Source organism: Coregonus clupeaformis, unplaced genomic scaffold, assembly GCF_020615455.1.
Source record: "Coregonus clupeaformis isolate EN_2021a unplaced genomic scaffold, ASM2061545v1 scaf0223, whole genome shotgun sequence".
Classification (NCBI taxonomy): domain Eukaryota; kingdom Metazoa; phylum Chordata; class Actinopteri; order Salmoniformes; family Salmonidae; genus Coregonus; species Coregonus clupeaformis.
Window position 1 is genome coordinate 231891 of NW_025533678.1, and position 7141 is coordinate 239031.

The following is a 7141-nucleotide window of genomic DNA, read 5'->3' on the forward strand; positions in this document are numbered from 1 at the left end:
ACATTTCATCCAATTGCGGTCTTTCAGGGTCCAAATCCTCGTCATCCACCAAGCCTGGAGGATCGTTTTCACATTCCCCTGGTCAGAGTCCGGAGTCAGTCCATCTCTCATCATTGTTTAGATACTGCATTTCACCAACGCCTGACTCACCAATCCTCGGACACAGGGAACAAGACAACAACCACATAATACAAGAATACCCATACAAACACTGACCGCTCCTAAAATGGTGGCTGCTAGGGTTTTCCATTTACCAAATATTTCATCAAACCATCTATCCACAATGTACTAATTTCTGAGTTCAGTTCATCCTTCACTTAGTGCAGTTAATTCTGTAAGAGCTCTGGTGACTGTCCCATCCAGTGTGGTGTTGTTAGGGATAAATATGCAACAATGGCTTATCTTTCTATAGACACCGGCCCTTTCTGCCTGATCTAGAACCAACCTCTACTAAGTTATGAGCGGGATGGCGGATAATCGCTCAGAGATCCCCTTTACTGCATCTCTAGTCTTGTCAATAAATCGTTGTTGGTTGTAATAGATATAATTTATCCAATCCATATTTTTGTTTGTCACCCACCAGAAAAATGTTGTAGTAAAACTCTCCCATATTTGATTTATAGCTTTGTATTCGTCTGGAACACCCCTGGGGATGCCTATACCATCTATCCAAATTGGGCTATTTCCTTCCTGACTTATTTATTTTTCTCCTAATTATTCTTCCTGTCACTGGTCTTTGATGACCAATTCTTACAGGTTGGACCAACAATACTGGTGCACAAGTACCCACCCATCCCTCTGGTAATGTCTGCCGAATGCTCCCTTTTTTAGTGCATGCCCACCACACATCAGTCAAAGGGATGGTTAGGTTCCTATTTTTTTTTTCCCTTCCTTCCTTATCTAAATCAGTCACATTAATTATCTCCTTACAGCCATCAAAATCACCCAAGTTACGGGTGCCATTTCTATGTCTGTAACACTGGTATTCGCCAGGAGTTAAAGTGAATCTAGGTGGGCTGGCCGAGTATGTCAATTTTGCCAGCCCAATCCCTGTGCAATTTGGCTCTTTTTGATTGGACCCCAGGTCTAATACACAGGAAAACATTGCCTTTGGCATTGGGGTGGTCAACATTGTTGGTCGCCCAATGGAGCATGCATAACAATTGGTCTCCCCCAAGGCCCTAGCGGTGTATTTCATCCACTTTAACCAGAGATTCTCATCAGGGACCCCCTCCACTTCCCCATTGTTCCATTCCTGGAGGAGAAAATCTTTCATAGTGGACGGGTTAGTCAAATTGACTCCGTCATCCCTTGACTGATTTACTCGGTCTATTGCCATTAATGGATTAATGACAGTACCTGCTCCCTCTATATCTTTTGACTCCATTAAATATAATCTTAGACAAGTATCCCGTCCGTATACGTCCACGCAAGCCCAGTAAGTTCTTTTCATGTCCTCTTTAGTGACCTTTACTATCGTTACTACCATTTCCGTGGGGATGTCGTTATACCTTCTTATCCTCCATCTGGACGTCCAGCCCCCCCCATCTCATATCTCCTTCCCCCAGTATGTCTAAATACCTGAGCCCAGGAACAATCCGCTGAGGGGGCTGAACATAAATACAACGGGATCTAATAATCCCATGTTGCTTGCTTATCCGCTCTGATAAGATCCCTAATCATAATTTTGAATCTTACTCCCCACCCTTCTCTGACTCCTATTTTGTAGATCACTCGCCCTTGATGGTCAGTATGTCGGGTCGCTTTCCCTTTATTTCTTAATAATGGTAAGGCCATAGCGTAATTGGTGCGAGGTGGTGGTGGATTTTGACCTACCACAACTATTGCCGAGACTATGATGCAGCTCAGGGTCACCCATATTCCCAAAAACCGCCAACCCTCTCCTGTCTTGAGTCCTTCTGCTCGGTACCACCCCATACTCACACCCTAGGAACACACTACAGTGATGATAGGTCTGGGTAGGAGATCTTCGTTGACAGAGATGACCCCCGGACCCTGTGGCCCAGTTCCCCTCGTCAACTCTGCGTGTGCTAAGCGGTGCTTGTATGTGGTCTTACCTTCTTGCAGTGGGTAACATGGACCCAGGTTCCTCTCTCTGCTATTCTAATGGCCAAGGTGGTGACCAACATAACCTGATAGGGCCCTTCCCAACAGGCCTGCTTCAAGTTTTCCTTCTAGTGACTGGATGCTCACCAGTCAGCTGGTTAGATAGTGGGTCACCTTCTCCTTTAGTTCACCTGTGGGGCACAAAACCTCTGACATACGGGTGAGGTTAATAAACTATCTTCACACATTTTCAGATTAATCTAACAATTTCTGACTGCATTCTCTTTTTAGACTATCTAAAAAAATGTTGTTTTTTTTAAAAGTATTTTGTCCTCTCCTTCGTATATTATTTAATACAATTAGCCTCTTCCCCCCTCTTGACACATAGTTCTGCTTATGTGTCAATTTTTTCCACCTTCCTAAACATTCCCTTAGGTTATTTATCAACCAATTGCCATGCCTTTCATTTTTGAGATTGTCTTTTGCTTCTTTATTGCTCCTCCCACTTCCTTTGTCTTTATGGCGGCTAAATTCGACTTTCATTCAGTTCAGAATCAATTAGTAATCCAATCAAACAATCTCTGATCTTGTAAAAACACTTATGTTTAGTTCAACTTCTGTTCTACCCCGGCTCTCCCGGGCTTGACCTGAAGACTGATTGTTGGACATGACAAGTCCATTTTCTTTAGGTCACTTAAGTATTCTGCCTAGCAACAAAGAATAAAAACTTCTATGTTCGTGATTAACCCAGTTATCTCTAATAGCCCACCAAAAAAAAAAAATCTCATCTTTAAACCACGACCAATGTCATATCCCTCTTTACTCTCTACCATTTGGGTAACATCCCTGATATATGTATGAAAAGCTAAGACTGTTTGGGAAGAGAGCAACAACATAAACTGTTCTTCCTCCTCAGAGTTCCAAATGATTTTATCATGGGCTGCCATTGCCTTCCCATAGATAAGATCACTTAACTTCCCAGTATGTAGTGCATAATGCGGTACCCAAGCTCTACAGTAGTTTATCATCCCCAAAAAGCTCATCATTTGTTTTTTGTTCAATGGTTTTGGCGCTTGAAGTATAGCAGTTTTCCTGGATGAGTTTAACATTCGCCCTTTCTGAGTTATAGCGTGACCTAGGTAAATCACTTCGCTCTGCCAAAGTTGAAGTTTCTTTTTGCTCACTTTGTGTCCCTGTTCTGCTAGGAAGGTTAACAATTGGATTGTATCCCTCTTACATCCCTCCTGAGTGGGATTAGCCAATATAATATCATCTACATAAACTAACATTTGGCTTCCCTCCTGAGGTTCAAACTTTCCCAAATTCCTAGTTATAGCCTGGGCAAAGATTGTAAGACTTTCCGAGTAGCCTTGAGGTATCCTAGCCTAAGTCCATTTCCTTCCCTGAAAAGTAAAGCCAAACCACCCCTAACTATCCGGATGAACTTGGATACTAAAGAAAGCATTAGCTAAATCTATCACTGTAAAATAGGAGTTCTCTGGTTTCAATTGGTTCAGCAATGTATGTGGATCTGATACACATGGAACTCTGGGAATGATATTTCTATTAACCCCCTGCAAGTCCATGACCATCCTCCAGTCGGCGCTAGGTGCCTCCTTTCTAACAGGAAATACTGGAGAGTTCCATTGTACCTCATCTCCAGGAATTATCACCCCTCCCTTAAGTAAATGCTCAAATGTAGGTGTTATCCCTTTTATTGCTTCTGGTTTCATAAGGTATTGCTTTTGTTATGGTCTATTATCGGATCGAGGAATCACTTGTACTGGAGCTACCCCCTTATTTAGTCCTACATCTGTTGTCCTTGTGACCATAACTTGAACGGAATTGCTGCTAACTCAGCCTCCTGTTCCTGAGTTAAGAAAATCTCTTCCTGTCATCCGTTAAAACTTATCTCCAGGTGGACCCTGGGCTGGGTTTTTTTGCTCTCCAATTCAACTTTCTTCTATATCTCCCAGTGGAGTGGCCATACTGATCCCCATTTGGTGTATTCTGCCAGTCAGTGATGTTTTTCCCCTGTTTTATCCATTTACCTAGTGATAACCCTTCCTCTGAAGGTTCTTTCACTAGGGAAACATGGGGGCTCCACCTTTCTCTGTACAGTCTCTGGCTTTGTGGTCCTAGCTCCACCTCTACAGCTGCCCATTTTTTATCATAGTGAACCCATTTTAACCCAATTGTTTTTTCTGTGGTTTTTAACAATTCTTCCACATAATCTGGGTTAGGGCCTGGGTGCTCATTACACCATAATGTACAGTGCAAGTCGTCTACTGTCATCTTGGTTGATCCAATCACTAACTCATTACTCAGGTCCATTAGTGATTTCGGTATGTCTGTGAGTCCCCCTTTTAGCAGATCCTGGCTATATAACAATAGCATGGTTTTCCCTCCACGCTCAATACCATATTATCCCTTACGACATATGCCTTCATACCCCTTAGCGTTGGCTTTACAGCTACGTTCAACTGAGTCATGGCATCCCTTCCTAGCAAATTGACCGGACACAGGCTTGATACAAGTACAGGTATGCATACCTCTCCCCCTGAATCTTCATGTTTTAAAGTCACAGGGGCCGATAATCGCTCTATAAATTGATGGCCCGAGGCCGAGCGTACCATGATTTTTTCCCCATTAATTCTAATTCCTTTGGGTATGTCGGCTACACAGATCGCTGTTCGACATGCCCCTGTGTCACACAAGAATTTAATATTTTTTCCCAATATTGTTAAGGTGAGGTATGGTTTCTGTTCTTGCTGCAGATCCAAGTCAATTGTTTCCAACTCAAACACTTCACACCCCATATCACTGGGTTCCTCTGACCCCTCTCCTCCACTATCTGTACTACTATCTTCCCCTTGTTCTAGTCATGCCTCATCTTCCTCTTCCTCCCTACCGGAACTGGGTGATGGGTGTTTGTAGGCCCTCTCTCTTTTTCCACCCCGATTATCTTGCTTGCCCCTTCTTTTATTGCCGCAGTCGCGATGGTTATGACCTGTCTCGTTACAGTATTTACACGGGGCACAACATTCTCTTGCAAAGTGTCCTTCTTTGTCACAGTTAAAACACCTACTTCCTTTCCCATAGGGCAGGAAAGAGTGAAGCCTCGCTCCCCCCTCTTCTGGAGTTCTACCTCTACCAGCTATCTCCCCTAGTGGCCATTAAATACTCCGCTCCCTTTTGTTGCCTTTTTACTCTATCCTGTCTACTATTCCGCTCATGATGGATTGCATATCTCCTGACCTCGGCTAACGATGTAGTCCCCATCCCACTAAAGTTCTCTTAATATTCCTGCTTATTTCTGGTCTCATTCCACTAAGGAATGCTATTTTTAACTGTTTATGGTACGGAGTATCATTCCCTTGCCCTTGGGGAGGCTCAGGTATCCCACTATTTGCGTTAAATACATTTCTCAGTCTCTCTAAGTATTGGCTGATGGTCTCACTGTCTTCCTGTTTACATTCATGTACTTTGGAGAAGTCAGCATGTCGATGGTAAGGTTCCCTTAAATTATTACACAACTCAGTTATTTTCCCAACATATTGCCCATCATTTGCCCATGGTAGGACTGCTCCATTGGCATCCCCTGAAACCCACTGCCCCCGAACAGCTGCCCAATCTTTCCCAACTAGGGTTCTGACTGCCCTCTCAATTTCCCCTGTGTTTAGCTTAAAGCTTGCTGCTAGACTCTCCAAATCCCTCCTGAACCCCTCTGTTCCTGTCTTAGGGTGCACTACACCCTCTATAGCTCTCACTACATCTCGCTGTGTCCATGCCCTATATACATCCAGTGTCTCTGGTGCATGCTCCTCCCCAGCCCTTGGGTTCGGCAAGGCTATCAAAGGGTACTGGTCATCCCCTGTGTCATCATCTACCCACTCTTTCTTCGCTGGCTTATTGTAGTTTTCTAATCTTTTTAACTCCCTGTTTTTAAACTCTCTGTGTTTACTTTCTCTAGCTTTCCCTGCCTCTTTCTCCCTATCCAATTCTATTCTTAACCTGACTACCTCCTGTTGTAAAACTTCCCCCTCTTTGTTCTCTTCACTGGCCTCTTTACTCTGCCCCCCGTCTTCCCGCCCTTCCAACATTCCGGCTTGGCCGTCATATGGTGGGGGAAGGACGGGGATCACCCCTAATCTTCTTTTACACATGACAACGGTGTCATCTGGGCTTTCTTTCCAAGCTTGCTCTACCAACTCTGGATATAACCTCTCTGCTCTTTGCTGTGGGGGAGGTCCTGAAACTTCCTTTTTTTGTATATCCCTTTCTCTCTCCATCTCTAACTTCTTCCTCTTTTCTCCTTCCTCTCTCCTTCGCGCTTCAAAAAGCCATACCCTCGCTGTCTCTAGCCCCTCTGCTCGCTGTTTTTTAACATTTGCTCCACAGTTGATATGCATTTGCGTAATCATATTTTCTAACTTTGTAACATCGAGATGCCCAATAAATCCATACCTCTTCTCCCAAATGGACCCATAAAACATATTTCTCCGATCTCTTTAGAAGTTTTATTTCCCATGGCTGAAAAATTAAAATCCCCCCTCTAGTAATAATTCCCAGAATTATTGTTCTAGGAGCTATTATTTTAGTGCGTCTTTTGAGCCAACGTATGATTTGCTTTTGTAATTAACCATTTAAAATTATTTAACCCCTAACCCAGAGCTTTTATTTAAAACTCCTGTTTCATTAAAGGGGTCGATATCCATTTTTTCTCATGCGACCTAATTTTTTAGCTCCTTCCTAGAAATAATTATCACGTATACTGATGGATTCTTAAGTCGCACACGTACACAACATTATACAATCATTTGCTAAACCTATTTGTAACCTAGAGGTCGTAACTGCTCTAGTTTCATGAAACACACAGAGTTCTAGCAAATCCCCAGCCGTATACGCGACTTTTGAACCGTCCATCCATAGCACACGACGAAAAATCATCACTTTCCCTGTTTATCGTAGCACTGTACCCAGTACAGTCTCAATAAAAAACTAGTTTACATTGGTGATGGCCTTCACCCCTTGTCATTTCGGACTAGATTATTCTGGTAATAGCTATTTACCT